General features: G+C 42.1%; 1 long non-coding RNA gene across 1 annotated transcript; it reads left to right on the forward strand.

The window, feature by feature from the left end:
• Positions 1 to 11206: 11206 nt before the first annotated feature.
• LOC119088423 lies at positions 11207 to 18213 on the forward strand. Its single transcript, XR_005092093.1, has 4 exons — positions 11207 to 11285; positions 13768 to 13881; positions 16123 to 16264; positions 18035 to 18213. It is a non-coding gene; the product is annotated as an uncharacterized LOC119088423 (long non-coding RNA).
• Positions 18214 to 19674: the final 1461 nt, after the last annotated feature.

A 19674-nucleotide genomic window follows, 5' to 3' on the forward strand; every position in this document is an offset into this window, starting at 1 on the left:
CAGGTTTTTGTTGAGAGCCTTACAAACCTTTGAATAAATTTTGATGTTAATGGTAGGTTTTTAGGGACTTGGAAGTAATGTCATCAACCCCCTAAATTTGAGATGGAAGAAGGGACCAAAGATGCCCACATGTTCAGTTGATACTGAACAGGCAGTTCTGAAGTCTAAAATCAGATCCATGATTTGTAGTCTCGGCTTAGTGCTGGAAATCCACATTGATCGTCAGAGCTGAGATTTCTGGAACTGGGCATCTTCAATTGTCAGGGACCAGTACTGACAGGCCAGGAGTTGGAAATCATGACCTGGAGTTAGGGTTTAGGACAGCTGTCCTTTACCTAGAATCTGGAGGACAGCTCCATGTCTAATATTCCTCAACCTTACATCCTGGCCAGTGTTCCAGTGGAGTCTGTGAATCCAGGCAGGCTCTTGTCCAATGTTCCTCTCAACCACACTTGAGTAAGGACCCAGAGGCATCCTGTGAGGATGAGAAGAACTTTTCTGACTGTCTGGTGTAGCAGTTGCTGTTGATTGGAATTTGGCCTGATCTGTTTTTTCATTTGTGTTGTTTTGTCTCTTCCTGTTATTATTAAAGATCTTGAAGGCCAGATGAATAAGATACTTTTGTGGGGTTAGAGGTCCATTCTTTAATTTTTGGAGCTTTTTTCCTAACATCTGGGGGAAGATTGAGGGATAAAATGTGTATTTATATACAGCTTTCCAGCCTCTGAAATTAAGTCCTAGACTCACATACTTATGGAAGCCACTGTAATGTGGCTCATGCAAGTTGCTGGATTTTCATTAGCTCTCTGGCTCATTTCCAGATCTTATTATAATTTGATGTTGTGAGAAAAGCTCTATTTATACCTCTAATGATTAAGACACGGACATATGTGCTGAGTCAGGGGATTCTGGTTGATAGCTCCACTTAGAGTCAGTAGAGGGGATCCCCCTCATTCCCCCTAGGGAGGTGGTTGGGAATCTGGGTGTGGACTGAATTATTAAAGATATGACTGAATCCCAATGTAGTGAAAGTGGCTGTGATAATGTAGATGTCCTGGAGAGTTAGATCATAGAAGTGGGTGATCTGTTTGAATTCCTTACATATTGAGTAGGGTCAGCAGAAAAGGAGCCTTCCTATTTTTCTACTTGGGCAGTATCAGAGAGGAAAATGGAATATGAACTTTAAGAATGCTCTTTCCTCCTGCCTCCTCTAACAAGGGAAGCTGAGCAGAAAGAATATGAGACAGTTAAAAATTTGAGCATATAGATGGAGGGGACAAGTCTGGAGATGGGGAGTCGGGTGGTGGGAGAGGACATTTGAGGTAGGGAGAGGGAAGATTTTTTTGGTGGAAAGGTTTAATTTCTGCTGCAGCTGTAATGGAAGGCAATTGTATTGGCTGGGTGGAGTCCTGTAAAGAAGGAGAGGGGAAGAGCTAAGATCAATGCAATACACTGGGGAGGGAAGCTTATCTGGAGAGAGATGGAGCATCAGATCAACTAGTGCCTGAGGGAGGAGAGTATGAGGGAGGAGGGAGGAAGAAGCTGGCAGGGTCACATTTGCAGAAATCATCCTCTAATGAATGAGGATTGTTTAGGGCAGGTTTTTCAGAGTGACTGAATTAATAAACCTTACAAGACTGGCAAAGGGAGGGGCAATTTTGAAGACAGAAAAAGGCTCTAGCTAGGAGCGTCGCATCATTTTACCCTACTTTGGTCTCAAACTCTAAAGTCGAAGGTACCCTTTTCAGGCCACTGAGAGCCGTTGTCTAATCAAGACTGTGGGTAGATGCTGTCACAATGGAACTCATTATGTGGCCTACTGAGATGAGGAATTGGAGACAGTAAGGGGACAAGAGTCTCTTGACCCCTTAAATCAGTCTACTGGAGGACAGACCTGAAATACTATATAATCTGGGTGGTCTGCCATGGGGAGTCTCCTGACTCAGGGCTGAGATTTTACTTGTGCCAGAGATGGACAGATGTCCCTCAGATTTGAAAATCTCACCATTGCAGAAAGGAGGCCAGTGTTGGTACCGAGAAATGGTGTCAAAGGGAGAAGGTATAGGAAGGAGAAGCCCCAAAGGGAAATCCATCTCTGTGGAACCTCTGTATGAGTTACAGAGTACTACGACAGAAAGTCTCAGATATAATAGAGGACAAAAAGATCATTCATGGGGACCAAAAGACTCATTTAACTCCAGAGGAACTGTGGTGGGATCCAAAGGAACAGAAATTTAGAACCACCTAGAAAACTAAGGGAACCTACTTTAAAGGATTTAGGAATGGGGAGTCAGGGGACTTCACCTTGCAGTATAGGGAATTGAAGAATCTAGAAGATGTGAGAGAGCTGTGAATGAAAGACTCCTTAGGTGTGTTTATGAATGGGCCTTAGTCTTTTGATGTCTGAGGTCTCTAAGTCCCAAGGTGCTTGTCATTCTCCTGGATGACCTAGGGATACCTAGGGAGTTTTCCTTACAAATAAAGACAGTCTGCTTACCTCTTCTTATAGCATCAGGGGTCCCAGAATCAACTTTGAGGGCTTTCAGAGAGAGAGAGAGAGAGAGAGAGAGAGAGAGAGAGAGAGAGAGAGAGAGAGAGAGAGAGACTGCACTTCTGGCATCTAGCATTTCTACCAAAATTTTGATATCACTCTCACTATGAAATGGCCAGTTTGCAAGAGTCCATCCTCCTTCCTCAACCTAAGTGCTGTGATTACAGATGTGCTAAATATCATGCCAAACATTTTTTTTTAAAATAAAAGTATTATCTAGAGTTTTATTCTAAGAATGGTTTTCAAATGAGTTAATTCCTCTGTTCAGGACTTATTTGGTAATGTTTGAGTATGAGGGAGGAGGGAGGAATATTTCTGTTGTCCCTGCTTATAGATGGTGTTCACAGAGTAAAACGGTGGGTGTATTAGGGATAAGATGAAGGTCATTTGGTGGTGGTGTGTGCGTACGAGCATGAGAGAGAGAGAGAGAGAGAGAGAGAGAGAGAGAGAGAGAGAGAGAGAGAGAGAGGGGAGGGAGGGAGGGAGGGAGGGAGGGAGGGAGGGAGGGGGGGGGGGGGGGGGGGAGGGAGGGAGGGAGGGAGCTGAATCACCAAGCTTTAGTGGAGCTTATGACTTGGAGTTTGTTTTAGATAACAAATGCAGACTCTAGGACAAATCAATAATTCCTAAATTCAGACAACCCAGAGTTTGAGCTGTTTCTTGTTCTCCCTCTGGCTTTTGTTTTTGTTTTCAATTTTGGGTGTCCTATTTTTGGAGAGTAGATTGCATGAGATTGGCTTGACTGTTTTCAGAGTATGAAGGGAAGAGAATTATTTTAGGAAATTATAAAAAAAATAAACAGACAAGAACACAGTGTCTATCTCGTGGCTGTCCGAAAGAAGAGAAAACATGATAAGAGCATGGAACTACCACTCATCTGTTCATTTGAATGAAGCATATGTCTTTACAGAGATCTCAGATTCTGCCTGACTTTCCTCAATTGTCAGACATAATTAACCGCATAACCCTTCCTCCCCAGTATTTTATCAGAGGTTACACAGCAACAGAAGAACTAAAACACTTCCATATCTCTCTCAGTCATACCATTACACATCTCCATGCCTTCTGATTTTCGTCAATGCTGCTCGCACAATGTGATCTCTCTCGCTTTCCCTTTCTTGGCTACTCACATCTTTGTCCATTTCTAGCTCTACCAGTAGGACCACCACTGCTTTAAATAGCTCAAGCTCCTGTTGTAGAACTTTAATGGCAAGTCCTCATAGACAGTTCATCACCCGGATTCAACCCCCTCACAGAAACTGCCTTTATCTTTATCATCATACTCCTGATCTACTGAATTTCCTTCAGCCCCCTCTCTCTCTTCCCCCAGCCAAGCACCATGTTTGCTCTCACATACACTACCTCATCTACCTCGAACCTGACTTCTTAGCTGGCTCACTTTCCAAATATTAGGTGTGTGTTGGTGTGTATGTGTTGTGTGATCTACGAGAGTACCTCATGGCCGACCTAAGATGCGCGATAGCTTGCTTTACTGGCACGGAACATCATCATCACACACTCCAGCTCGCAGCAACTGTGCTACGGCACTCTCGGTCATACTAAACTCACACTGCTCCTGACCCCTAGGTAGCCGATCTGATCGTGCTTTTCACACGCTTAGTATATAAAGTCCTCAATTTAACAATAAATGTAGAATGTATTCCTCTATTTCACTTCAAAAACACTTTTGCCATCTTCTTTGAAGTTCAATCTTATTCATGTGTTACTGAACACACTTAATTCCAGTGATTTGGATTCTCTTGTTATATTCACATTTAGATCTGAAGTTCGTTTATTCTTATGTTGAATATTGGCTAATTATTGTGTTCTGAGTATAGCATGTAGTCGACCTGGGTGGTGACACTTCCAGCATGCTATACACTCTTAAGAATAAGAAAGTGTAGTGTGCCGTGCGTGGCTCAACCAGCCCGTTATCCCACGCATCCTCGTCTGCACATGCCACACCCACACCACCCAAGCATTCTCTTTGTGTTCTAAGGCTCTATTCCTCTTATTCTTTACACAATCTAAGCGACCCTATTTCACTTCAACGTTGATCTGTAGGTAACTTAACCTTCTCAATAATATTGAGATTGAGTATATTATTTGCATTTTATGCTCTAACATTGTAGATTGTATCCTATGCCGGATAAGCTAATAATCGAATGTTACGCTCTTGTCTAGCTAAATGTTGACCCCTTTCTACGTAAAAACCTATCATGGTACTGACTTTCTTTGCGTTTATTGTTGGCTGGTCTGCAAATTCAAACACGTACTCCTGTTTGGTCCGGTCACTGTTAACATCATATATTCTACACAAGGAGGAGAGAGAGAGCCGTTAGACAGTAGAGAGAGAAGAGAGCTATCTCACAGAAAGAGATAAAGAAGAGCATGTATCTGGTTAAAATAAGTGATAAAAAAAAAAGAAGCCAGAGAAAGTTTTATCGATCATGTCATATTAAAGAATAAAAAGACTATTTGTTCTGGTGTCAAATATAAGTGATCACAGGCCCCAAGTACAGTTTTAGGTTTTCCCTACTATCATGTTCCAATGAGGCAGAGGTTTCATGAAGTTTTTATAGAAAGAAAACAAAGTATCATGATTGAAGACACTTTTTAAACACATTGGTGGAAACATCAGATAGCTTGGTCACCTCAGAGCAGGGCAGTTTGTGTTGTAGCCCTCAGAAAGAGTGGAAGGACACTCTTAGCTTTTTGATTGGTACTTCTGGTACTCTACTAAGTTAATACAGCTCAGAACATTTCACCTGACAACCACGAGGTCAGACACAAGGTGGGAGAAGGAATGGCAAGAAGGAGGCTGCAGACAGCCTGAGGTGAACTTGAATGAGGCTCTTGACCTCAGACACTGACAGTCCTTTTTCTGCTCTCCACTTGGAATTTGTCTCTTTAATTGGGTGATGGAGGATAGGTAGGCTGACTTGACTTGGGGCATATGTTGTGATCCCCAAGTTTGACAGCAAAGTGGCGGGCACCATGGGACAAGGACACATTTTGGGGGTGTATGCCACTCACAGTGAGGTCATGAAGAGCAAAGATGGAAATTTCCAGCAGCTGTTGGAGTCATTTTACTCCAGGGACATTTCTCTATTTTTCTAAGTCAGCAAATCAGGTGTGTGGTTTTATTTTATTTTATTTTATTTTTTTACTTAGCTTAGTGAAGCAGAAAAATGACTTTGGACTTTGTTTTAGATAACATCTGACTCTAGACAAATCTCTTCCTGATCGGTACACCCCAGGCTTTGATGTCCTGTTTGCCTCTGGACTTTGTTTTGTTTTTCAATTTTGGGGTTCATTTCCTTTGGAGTAGTTGCCATCTGATGACTGGCTCTGTCTTTCAGAGTCCTCCTGAAAGGGTGTTTTTGGATGTTATTGTAAACGACAGAAACACAGTGTCTATCGTGGTGACGAAAGAGAGAACTCTGAAAGGCATTGGGAACCTGACCACCATGTGTCTTGAATGGCTATGCTTTCAGAGCTGAGCATTTGGTGTAGTATAACTCACTAATGTGCTCTTCCCTGGGAAGACTATTTCTCCCCTTCTCAGCGTTCCTTAGCTGCCCATTGATCTTCGTTAGAGTTGAGTTATCCTAGGCTTTCCCTGTCAACTTTGGCATGTCTACTGTTGTCCTCACCAACTCTTGCTTAGGCAGTCCTGTTTGTGGAACTTTATGGGGATAGCTCCTGACAATCACAGGAGACACAAACTCACAGAAACTCCCTTATCATCTGGCTTTTAGAATTTTTCAGCCCTCTCTTCCCCAGTGATCCATGAGCCTTAGGTGTCAGAGTTGTTTTATGGATGTATCCCCTGGCAAGGGCTCCAGAACGCTGCATTTTGATTGGTTTTGGTTTTCTGTAACAGTCTCAGTCTGTAGCTAAGAGAAGTTTTCTTAATTGGGGTGTGGGGCAAGTGCACTTATATGTGGCTATTAGGACAAATATTTAGAGTAGTTACAGGTTATGCTGGTTTAGCAAAGCAAAAGATTTAAATTGTGCTCTAATATCCATGACTTCACTTAGCTCTGGGTAGTTGGCTAGGTTTCCAGATCAGGGTTGTTTTCCCTCTTGATGAGTGGGTCTTTAGTCCAATTAGAAAGCTGTTGGTCACCACCCAGTATGCATGGAAGGCAACCAATTTTAAAAGTTAAAAAATGTAAAACGGGATATAGCTGGTGTGCTAAGAGTGAAAAGAAAAAGATACAAAATGCTTTGACTCCAACCACAATAGACATAAAAAGAATGAAAGAAAACTAAGAACAAAGCACAGCACAATGAATAGAAAATAACAACAAATGTGATATATATTAATCATTTCTGTCAACAGTCACCCCAAATAACAATGGTCAGTGAACTGAAAGATTTCCAGTAAGGATCTAAAGACAAAGCTCAATTGTATGTTGTCTATATGACATCTCTTTATAATCTTACTGGTTGATTAATTGATTGATGATTGATTGAGAAGCTAGAGGTCAATCCTTCACTTATGTTATGCAAACACTCTACCACTGGGATACACTACCTAACCTAAGAAATCACATAGACATATAGGGTTAATGTGTGTAGAAATATAGCCATGTTAACAGTGACCAGGACCAAACAGGAGTATGTGTTTGAATTTCAGACACAGCAAACAATAAAGCAAGGAAAGTCATCCACGATAGAGTTTTTATAAAGATAAAGGGGTCAATTTTACAATGAGACATAACTATTCTTTTCATACTTACCTCACAACTAATCATAAAATGCAAATCAAAGATATTACACACTTTTTTTTTTGAGACAAGGTTTCTCTGTGTAGCTTTGACTCCTGTCTTAGAACTTGCTGTGTAGACCAGGCTGGCCTTGAACTCACAGAGATCTGCTGGCCTCTGCCTCAGGAATGCTGGGATTAAAGGATTGAGCCACCACCGGCCAGCTCTACACTTTCTTCTTAAGTTCACATGGAACACACACCCAGTCAGACTACATGCTATAACTCAAAACACAATTTGCCATATTAAAAAATAAAAACTACACAATGCCTTCAGATCACAATGGAATTAAACTTAAAATAGCAACCGAGAAATCCCAAAATACATGGAAATTAAGTGTGTTCCAGTAACACATGAACCAAAGATGAACTTCAAAAGAAATGCAAAAGTGTTTTGAAGTGAATAAGAATACAACTTACCACATTTGTTAATTGAGACATTTATATAATCAAAGCAAGTGTGAAAAGGAAGATCCAGTATCGATCACCTAAGGGGCTAGGAAAAAGGAGGTTATATGACCAAAGAGTGCCACATGCACCCAGGTAACACACACACACACACACACACACACACACACACACACACACACACCACATATTAAAATACAGTACATCAGTTCGAGATGGAGTGATGGAGAGAACATGGTGCTTGCTGGAGGGAAGAAAGAAGGGGAATGATATTATTTTAGTTAAGGTACAATAAACTTTTAAAAATAGTGAGAAAAGAGGAATTTGAAAGCAAGTAAGGAAGTAATTGGGTGAAAAAGACAGTTAATAAAGATGGAATTGCCAAAGTAAAGAGGTTTTACATAATTGGCCAGGCTGTTAAAGAACCAGGTGGTCGCTACTGCATAAACGAAATGGACATAAAGATGTGAGTACGCAAGAAGGCCAGGCAGAGAGAGACACATCTTGTTGGAGAGCAGCATTTGAGCAAACAGAAGGGCCCATGGAGATGGTGTCATGGTCTTGGTACTGAGAGTGAGTAGTGGACAGTGTTTTAGTTTCCTTCTGTTGCTGTGATAAAACACTCTGACTAAAATCAACTTGGGGAGGAAAGGGTTTATGTGGCTTATACTTCTATGTCATGACCAATTATTGAGGAAAAGTCAAGGCAGGAATCTGGAGAAATTCTGTAAAGAATACTGCTTTCCATCTCACTCACAGGCTCTCCTTGCTTGCTCAGAGGCTCATGCTGAGCTAGCTTCCTTATCCAGCCCAGGATGACCTGCATAAAGATGGTGCCACTCACAGTGGGCTGGACCCTCCTTCATCAATTAATAACCAAGACAGTCTCCCACAGCCATGCTTGCAGACTAACCTGATAAAGACAGTTATTCAGTTGATAATCATGTGATATAATCTTTTTTCTTTATTAAGAATTTTTTAATTCATTTTACGTACCAACAATAGATCCCCCTCTCTTCCCTTCTTTTGCTCCTTCCCAGCCTCCCCTCCAACAACCCCCCAAATCCCTCCTCCAATATGTAAGGTCTCCCATGGGGAGTCAGCAAAACCTGGTACATTCAGTTGAAGCAGGTCCAAGCCCTTCCTGCTGCATCCAAGCTATGCAAGGCATCCTACCATAGGTAATGGGCTCCAATAAGCCAGCTCATGTACCAGGGATAGATCCTGATCCCACTGCCCCTTAAGAAGACCCAGCTACACAACTGTCTCAGATGATGTAGTCCGTGTCTTATTGGCAGCACTAACTTGGGCATAATAACCTTTAAAGATCTTTATACCCAATCTCTGCTATCTGGAAATGTCACTGCATATGCCCCAAAGAAGTTTTAATATCTGATTAAGTTAAAGATCTTGAATGAAATGTTATCATGTTTTATGTTATCAGGCCCTGAAATATAGTCACAAATAACCTTATAAAATAACAAACCTGGGCAAGAGTTCAAACGTAGAGCACTTACCTAGTATATACAAAGCTCTGGGTTTGATTTCCAGTACCAAGAGAGGGAGGGGGAGAGATGGGAAGAGAGAGTGGAAGGTTTGGAGAGAGAGAAAATCAGAGAGAGAGAGAGAGAGAGAGAGAGAGAGAGAGAGAGAGAGAGAGAGAGTCAGAGAGAGTCAGAGAGAGAGAGAGAGAGGAGAGGAAGAAGGAGCGGGAGAGAGGTTTGAGTATAGAATGAGGAATGTGATAGAATGATTAGAGCAGATTATGTTGTTATATGTATTGAAGATGGAGAAATCTGTCATAAGTCAAGGGATATTAGAGGCCATTGGAAGCTGAACAAAAATCCAAGGAGATGTATTTTCTCCTTCAGTGTGTGTAGAAGGAGCCATTCTGCTGCTGACTTTTTATTGTAGTCCCATGAGATAGATGACTGTTCCCTGCAGCTGCAACTTAAGAGAGTAATCTGTCATCATAAGACATTGTCTGTAGTTTATGTTTTCCATAACAGTAGGAAACTAATAAATGTATATAATCCTAAGAAAATAGAAATAAATTTTTTGTTTAATTGGGTGGAATTATGGGGATTTAATTAAAAATTAATCTGTTTCTCAAGAGTTGAGAAATACATAAAAAATCCCACTAATCAGAAAATACTATAATCTCTAAGTAGGACATTTTTATTTCAAATACAGCTTTGTTGCTTACAATCACGGTGTCACGTCCTCTGCAGCTTGCTAGCTGGAGTGTGACCTTAGATTCATTACTGAACTTTTCTGAGATTATTATTTCATTTCAAGAAATATATGTATATACTTCCCAGAGTTGTTTTTAGGATTCAGTATGTGAAAGGTGCAGAAGGAAAGGGAGAGAGCCCTGTCTGTTAAGGTCTTAGAACATGTCACACACCTAATCCTCACAGAGGACAAGGCCAACAAGGAAACAGAAAATATCTTCATGGTTACTGGTTTTAAATGAAGCCCAGACAATGGAGCTACACAAAGACAAGGTCACCTGGAAGAGAAAGGTCATGAGACCTGGTAACAACTAGAATGGAGTGGAGAGAATGCACCCCACCAGAGATGGCATCTTTCATGAAGGAAGTAAATTTCCCTGAGAAGTTGCGGAGGCCACAAGGACAAGCAAGAAGTTTTCTTCTAAATGTTTGTTCTAGAATGTAGCTGAATGGCTCAGAGTGAGGTTGGGACCGTGATATTTCATTTCCCTAGAGTCCACGGCAGGGACACTGTGTGAGACAGGGCTGAGTGTGGTGGAGACATGGTCCTAGCTGTAATTCCAGAAGGGCCAGGGCAGGAAATACTCAGAAACTGTGCTTAGTCTTCAAGAAGGAGCTCACTGGAAATGCCTCTGAGAAGCACCCTCATTTCTGCCTTCACCCCTGAACTTGCCAACCATAACATTTACTGGGAACCTGAGATATCCCAGACTTCCAGATATACCAGACTTCCAGAGTGATAAGCACTAGAACTTCCTAAGGAGGGAAGATGGAAATGTTGGAAGACGCTACAAGCTAGGTAATTACATGTAGTCTCTTATATTCGAACCTCTTCCTTTGGTATGACTCAAACTGGAGAATTTTCCAACATTAGAATAAGCTGTTCAGGAAATCTTCATGTTACATGTCCCTTCTCTGGAAGCCTTGGAATTCTCAGTCACTGTTTTCCATTTCCTAATCCTAGGATGAGCATGCATTTCCTAGAGAAGTTTCTGAAGGACCAGAAAACTATATCTCACACACTTGCACACAGAGAAAATGAGATAAGGGGGTGGGGGAGAAGCTCTCCGACTCAGCTGCAACTAGACAGCTGGGCAGCCTGTACTTCCAACATTATCATACATCTGGTTTCTTGAAAAAGAAAAGGGCATTTCCTCCTTGCACCAATGTTGGAGATTTCTTCCTGTTCTCCATCTGTATAAAGGGAGTGAGCAGCCATCCTTTACCTCAGGCCACTGTCTGTCATCCAAAATGACTAAAGTGACAAAAATCATCATTCTGCTCATCGTGACCATATCTCTTCTCTGCTCTGTAGAGGGTAAGTTGTAGGTCACAGTGTTTGTAGGTGGGTGATATTGGTGAGTACCTTTCTCCTTCAGTAGTGTACACAGTACCTCAAGCAGCATGAATGCAAGTCAGTAAGGGTGATTCTTCTAGTTGGGTAACAACTGTACTTATCCATGGTTCATGACTAAGCAAGTGTTGTCTAGTGTGGAGAGTAACCAGCAGCCTTGGTAATAGTCTATAATTTTGGTGGAGGGGTTCCGTGGGATACCTTTGTCTTTAGACTCAACAAGATGTAACCCGTTTCTTGCAATGGAGGTTGTACTTGGTGGCATAAGATGTATACTTGGGTCATTGTCTCTCCCACCATACAACTCCATTTAAATTCCTTTCATATATGTATATATTTTAGGAAGCTTGTACAGTAGTAGGTTTCCATATAGTTTTTCCAAAGGTCTTTAGTGATAGCTTTCCCTCCCTATATTTTCTCCTTTACTCTTCACTTTCATCCCCTGCCCAATTAGTCCTGGTCTGGTTTGGCCTTTGAGTCACTGTTGTATGGTTGCACTGTTGAATCTTGTAAGCAGATCATCACTGCTGGTCAAAGCATTTGTAGCTGGGTTGGTGTTTATTTTTGTAGCATGCCGTGTACCTTCCAGTGCAATGAAAGCTAGTCCATAGGGATGAAGGTTCTAGGTAGGCATCAGCTTCTTCATGTTCAGTGAGTTAGGTAGTTGGTGTTTTTCTGAAATAGGACTTTTTAATCAGTGTGTGGTGAGCAGTATGGGTTGTTTGGGGGTTTGCATGGGCCAACTTTGGCCAAGAGCTCAATTAGATGTAACCCATTTGTGGTACTGGAAGCTTCAGTTGGTGATGAGAAATGTTTAGTAGGGGACCCATCTCCCCCATTTTTGGTAGGTTCTTTTAGATTACCTTCATGTATTAAGTATTTTAAGAAGCATCTGTTATATTAGGTTTCCATAAACCCCTCTAATGGCCTTGAGTTTTAACTGCCTCTCCCTGTTCTCCTGTATTCCTTTCTTCTGCCCATTCTTCTCTCCCTTCCCCATCCCAATTAATCCCCCCATGCACTCGTAACTATTTATTCTACTTCCCCTTCACAGGGAGATCCATAATCTCCCACCCTTCCCCCTCCTCTACACCTGTGAGTCATGACACCTTTGGGGTCAAACCACTCTTTCACTCTTTCATATCAGATAACCTGCATCTCAGATATTAACATTATGATCCATAACAGTAGCAAAATTACAGTTATAAAGCAGCAACAAAAAATTTTGTGGGTTGGGGTCACCACAACATGAGAAACTGTATTAAGGGGTCACAACATTAGGAAGGTTGAGAACCCCTACTCTATACCTAACTTATATGTTTATGTAGATTGAAGCCTTATAATAAAACATTTAACATCTAGAATCCACATATCAGTGAATATATGCCATATTTGTCTTTCTGTGTCTGGGTTACCTAACTCAGGATGATTTTTTAACGTTCCATCCATTTACCTGCATATTTTGTTTTATTAACAGATGAGTAATATTACATTGTGTGAATGTACCATATTTTCTTTATCCTTTTTTCTATTGAGGGCCATCTACATTTCTGACAACTTCTGGCTATTATGAATAGAAGAACAATGAACAAGGCTGAGCAGGTGTCTCTGTGGTAGGATGAAGCATCCTTTGGATAGACACCCAAATGATATAGCTGAATTTTGAGGTTGATTGATTCCCATCTTCCTGAGGAACTGCTACACTGATTTCCATAGTGACTATACACATTGGAACTCTCTTTGGGAATGGATGAGTATTCTTAAAGCTCCAAATCCTCACCACATGAGTTGTCACTTGTTTTATTGATCTTAGCCGTTCTTATGGGTATAAGATGAAATCTCAAAATAGTTTTGATTTGCGTTTCCCAGATGGATAAAGATGTTGAACATTTCTGTACATATTTTCACAGGAAACTCAAAAGAGTTTTCACTTTGAGAATACTCTGTTTAATCTCTACTCCAGTTTTCAATTGTGCTATTGGTTTTCTAGAGGTCCAGGTTTTAGAGTTCTTTATAGGTTTTGAATATATAGTTAGTCCTCTATTGGGTGTGGAGTTGGTAAAATGTTTTTCCATTCTGTAAGCTACTGCTTTGTCCAAATGATGGTGTCCTTTGCCATGTAAAACTTTTCAGTCTCAGGAGGTTCCATTAATTAATTGTTGATCTTAGTGCCTGTGCTATCAGGCACTAATTTGTCTGATTCCAAGTTGTTGCCTCAGACAGCCTACATCAGATCGTTGATATTCATTGTTCTAATCTGTCCATTCCCAGGATTTAGAGTGGAGAGAACTTTTTGCTGTCCTGAAGGCATCCCTTTCCAGAGTCATGCAGTCAGTACAACATACAACCCAGTTTTCTCCTGATCATTTTTTCTTCTTCTGGGCCACAGCGCAATGCTTGAAACTGACCCCAAATAAACCTCTTACACCTGGTTTTGCCTTTTCAGCTCTGCAATGTGTCGTGTGTACAAAACATCCATCTGCCAAGAGTTGTGAGTCATCAAAAGAAACCTGTGAAGCAAAAATAGACCAGGAGTGTTTCCTAGCGACAGTCTCTACAGGTAATTGAGGATTTATTCAGAGTGCTTGCACTCGAGGAATTCATGGGCAGAGACTGAGAGTGTGGGAGATTGTTTCTGTATAAAAGTAGGAAAGGGCTAGCCTGCTTCGGGTATTGCTTGCCAATAATGATAGTTCAAATAAATAAATCAATTAAGATGAACAATAATTTTTGAAGGCTTTCTTTTTCTTTAAATTTTTTAAATTCATTTTACCTACCAACCACAAATTCCCCTCTCATCCCTCCCCCTGCTTTCCCCAGCACTACCTTTTCCTCCCCCAACCCCTCCTGCCCTCTTCAGACAGGGTAAATTCTCCCATGGGGGCACAGCTAAGCCTGGTACATTCAGTTGAGGCAAGATCAAGTCCATCCCCACTTCATTAGGGGTGAGCAAGGTGTCAGATCATACATAATGGGATCCAGAAAGCCAGCTCATGTACCAGGGATAGATCCTGATCACAGTGCCAGGGGCCCCTCAAACAGACCCAACTACACAACTGCTCCTGTATGCAGAGGGTCTAGTTTGGTCCCATGCAGGTTCCACAGCTGTTGGTATGAAGTTCGCAGTTCCTATGAGCTTGGTTCAGTTGTTTCTGTAGATTTTTCCCATCATGATCTTGACCCCCCCCCCCCCCACTCCACTGCTCATATAATCCCTCTTCCCATTCTCTCTTTGATTGGACTACTCCCAGAGCTCAGCCTGGTGTTTCTTTGTGGATCTCTGCATTTGCTTCCACCAGTTACTGGATGAAGGCTCTATGATGACAAGTTAGGGTATTCACCAATTTGATGACCAGGGTAGACCAGTTCAGGCACCCTCTCCATTATTGCTATTAGTCTAATCTGGGGTCATCCTTGTGGACTCCTGGGAATCTCCCAAGCACCAGGTTTCTCCCTTACCCCATAATGTCTCCCTCTATCAAGATATCATTTTCATTGCTCTCCCACTCCATACGTCCCCCAGCACAACCATCCCGTTCCCTCATGTTCTTATTCCCCATTCCCTACCCTCTAATGCCTCCCCATTCCCAGTTTACTCATGTGGATCTCCTCTGCTTCCCCTTCCCTAGGTGATCTGTACATCCTTTTTAGGGTCCTCCTTGTTTCCTAGATTCTCTGGAATTGTAGGTTGTAGTCTGGTTATTCTTTGCTTTACATAAAGTATCCACTTGGCATGAGTACATACCATGTTTGTCTTTCTGAGTCTGGATTACCTCACCCAGGGTGATATTTTCAAATTTCACCATTTGCCTGCAAATTTCTTTTTCTTACTTTTATTTTATAGTTTGAAGATTTCGCTGATTTCTTTTTTTCATTTTTCTTTATTAAGAAATTTTCTACTCACTCCACAGATCCCCCCTCCTCCCTCCTCCCACCCCCAGCCCTCTTTCCCAGGCCACGACACATCCCCACATCCCCCAAATCAAGGTTTCCCATGGGGAGTCAGCAGAGCCTAGCACACTGAGTCTAGGCAGGTCCAAGCTCCTTCCCATTGCACCAAGGCTGTGCAAGGTGTTAACACCACAGGCACTGGATTCCCAGAAGCCTGCTTATAGACCAGGGACAGATCCCGATCCTACTGTCTGGGTATCCCCTAAACAGTTTGAGCCAAACAATTGTCTTCTGTATCCAGAGGGCCTAGTCCAGTCCCATGGGGGCTCCACAGCCACCAGTCCACAGTTCATGGGATTCCACTAGTGTTTGCCTGCAAATTTCATGATGTCATTTTTTTTTAACAGCTTAGTAATACTCCACTGTGTATATGTAGCACATTTTCGTTTTCCATTTTTCAGTTGAAGGGTTCTAGGTTTCTTCCAAGTTCTGGCTATTACAAATAATGCTGCTATAAACATAGTTGAGCATGTGTCCTTGTAGTATGATTGAGCACCCCTTGAGTATATGCCCAAGAGTGGTATCACTGGATCTTGCAGTAGATTGATTCTCAATTTTCTGAGAAACTGCCATACTGATTTCCAAAGTGGCTGTAAAATTTGCACTATCACTAACAATGGAGGAGTGTTCTTGATGATCCTCAGGTATTCATAGGTAAATATAATCATGGATGAAGGGATTTATACACTAAAATTCTAGTCAGCACCTTCGTGAATGCAGTACTCTCCATGTGAAAAATTAACAGAAGAATGATTGACCATTTTCCAGGGATCCTGTATGTTCTCATTGACGAAGTTATGATTCATTCCAAAATAATTATTTTTTCCCTTTTGCCTTTCTTCCTCTGCAGGTGAACATCATATTAAAATTCAGAAATGTAGTAGTAACTGCACAAATGCTATTCCAAATCAATCCCAACATGCATGCTGCGATTCGCATTCTTTGTGTAACAAGCTATAAGGCGTCGTCCTTTCTTGGCCTGTTCTACTTAGGTATGTAGCTTGAGTTTTTCTTGCCTTGCCCACAGTCAGGACAAATCTCTGCCACCCGCCAGTCCCACAGCCGCTCAGACCCAACCAAGTAAACACAGAGACTTCTTTTGCTTTCAAACTGTAAGGCCGTGGCAGGCTACTTGCTAACTTTTCTTATATCTTTAAGTAACCCATTCTTGCTTCTTATACACAACTAGTATCTTTACTTCTTATGAGCTTATTACTACTCTATACCTCGCCCCGTGGCTGGTGGCTTATCGGCGTCTTCACATGCTGCTGGTCATGGCAGCGGCTGCAGTGTCTCTGGTCATGGCGGCGGCTGCAGCGTCTCCTTCTGCCTTTCTGTCCTTTTATTTCTCCTCTCTGTTAGTCCCGCCTATCTTTCCTGCCTAGCCACGGCCGATCAGGTTTTATTTATTGACCAATCAGAGCAACTTGACATACAGACCATCCCCCAGCACAGCCAAGTGCAGACCATCTCAAACACCTGCACTCAGGCCCATGGTCCTAATCATCCTCCATACGGACCTGCTGGGTAACGCCACAAAGAACCCAAGAAGGGCTCCCACAGGACATACAGAACATCCCACAGTATAGGTAAGCCCTTATCCCTTCCCTGGCCTCTTGTAGCCTCACAACACTGGACCATCAATGTCCAGTGCTGCCAAGACCCTGACACCTGTCTTTTCTTAGCATCAGGTGTTGACATTTTGACAGTTGAATTGTCTCCATTTCTAGGACTCTGATTTCTTTCCTTTTCCCCCTCCATCCTTTCAGCATCGACTGACATGTAACACCCTCCCTCTCCTCTCTTGATTGTTACCTTCTTACAACATCTGTCCTAACTGATAAATGCTGTGGTTAGGGGCTGGTTTCCCTGTGACTATGACAGCCCCGACACCTACCTTTAATGAAGCTTCACTTCAGTGATGCCTTTTCTGCCAGGCTGGCCAGCAAACAAGACTTCCAGCATCTTACTCTCTTCTTCTTCAGAGAATGTAGGGCATATATTATGAAGTTTCTCACTGCTGTAACCTGAGTAAAACAATGGAAGGAGGAAGGATTCATTTTATCTCTTGATTTCAGAGGTTTCCTCCATCATGGTGGGAGGATGCAGTAGAACAGAGCTTTTAAACTCATGGCCTGTGGGAAGCACAGTGGAGTAAAATAGGAAGAAATCAAGAAAAGATAACAGTACCCAAGGAAACAGCCCTGGTTACCTACTTCTTCCAACTAGACTCCTCAAGAAAATTCTCCCATGTTTTAACATTCTGTAAAATGTTAAAATGCATTGTTAGATCAGAGACCTCACATGCTAATCATCTCAGGAAATGTCATCACAGACACACTCAGAGGTGTGGAATCCCTCAGACATCCTCAGTGCCATCGAGTGATGAGGGTGAGACATCCTGGGTGAAGGAGCTCCTGCAGCACAGTGTCCATCTCCACTCACTGTTCACTCACACATGTGCTTCATTGTCCTGGAAAGCTCTGCTCCTCAGCTTTACTTTAGTATATTCCATAGTTTTTGAAGTTGGGGTTGTTTGGGATGTTTATTTTTCTAATTTCCATAGATTTTATGCTCAGCCTAGAAAATGTAGGCCTTGCTGTCTAGAGGAAACACTGCTAGTGATCCCATCCTCAAGACAGAGCTTCTTACACTGTCAGTGGACATTTCAAAGCCTTAGAAACATGAATAGGTCATGACACGTGTTTGTATATATTTAAACACAATTATTCATTACAAATATTGAAAATCATTTTTTTCAGAGCTGTTCATTGAGTCCTGGAACATGTCATCAAGCCTTCTCCTGTTGAATCATACCTCCAGCCTCAGATCCTGATGTCTACATAACATTCATTGGATACTGTTCCTATTCTACCTGCATACATTTATTTTACATTGGATGTTGTGCAAAACATTGTATGCCTTATGAAATTGATTTCACTGTTCAGTATGTATTCTTAGATTCTGTTCAATTAAATTTATTTTACCCTTATTTATTCATGTGTGAGAATGTGCCCGTTCACCTGCCCATGTGTAGAGTTCCCAAGAGAAGTTCTAGGAGCTAATGCACCCCTTCCACCATGTTAGTTCTGAGAAACTGACACTAGGTGGTCAAGCTTAGAAAGTAGTTCACTTACACATTGAATCATCTCATCAGCCCTCAGTTTTTAAAGCCTGTCAGAATGGCTAAGATCAAAAACATTGAAGACACCTTATGCTGGAGAGGATGTGGAACTAGGGGAACTCTCCTCCACTGCTGGTGTAAATGCAAGCTTGTACAACCACTTTGGAAATCAATATGGCACTTTCTTAGAAAATTGGGTGTCTATCTCCCCCAAGATCCAGCTATACCACTCTTGGGCATATATCCAAGTAATGGTCAATTATACCACAAGGGCACTTGCTCAGCTATGTTCATATCAGCATTGTTTGTAATAGTCAGAACCTGGAAACAACCTAGATGCCCTTCAACTAAAGAATGGATAAATAAAACGTGGTACATATACACAATGGAATACTACTCAGCAGAGAAAAACAATGACATCATGAGGTTTGCAGGCAAATGGATGGATCTAGAAAAAATCATCCTGAGTGAGGTAACCCAGACTCATAAAGACAAACATGGTATGTACTCACTCATAGGAGAATACTAGATGTAAAACAAAGATGACTAGACTGCTACTCACAACCCCAGGGAGGCTACCTAGAAAACAGGATCCCAAGAAAGACACAGGGATCACCCAATGACAGAGAATGGATGAGTTCTTCATGAACAACATGGACATGAGTGGGGGTAATGAAGGGCAAGGGTTGAGGAAAAGAGAGCTTAGGGGAGCGGGAGATCCCAGCTGGATCAAGAACAGAGAGGGAGAACAAGAAATAAAAGACCATGATGAATGAAGACCACATGAGAATAGGAAGAAGTAAAGTGCTAGAGAGGCCCACAGAAATCCACAAAGATACCCCCACAATAGACTGCTGGCAAAGGTCAAGAGACAGCCTGAACTGACCTACTCTGGTGATAGGGTGACCATACACCCTAATTGTTGTGCTAGAAACCCCATCCAATGACTGAGGGAACCAGATGCAGAGATCCATGGCCAGGCCCCAGGTGGAGCTCCAGGAGTCCAATTGGTGAGAAAGAGGAGGGTTTGTGTGAGCGAGAACTGTTGAGACCAAGTTTGGATAAAGCACAGGGACAAATAGCCAAACAAATGGAAACACATGAACTATGAACCAATAGCTGAGGAGTCCCCAACTGGATCAGGCCCTCTGGATAAGTTTGAGACAGTTGATTAGCTTGATCTGTTTGGGAGGCATCCAGGTAGTGGAACCGGGTCCTGTACTCAGTGAATGAGTTGGCTGTTTTACCTGGGGCTTATGCAGGGAAACTTGGCTCAGC

Source organism: Peromyscus leucopus, chromosome 7 (assembly GCF_004664715.2).
Source record: "Peromyscus leucopus breed LL Stock chromosome 7, UCI_PerLeu_2.1, whole genome shotgun sequence".
NCBI lineage: Eukaryota > Metazoa > Chordata > Mammalia > Rodentia > Cricetidae > Peromyscus > Peromyscus leucopus.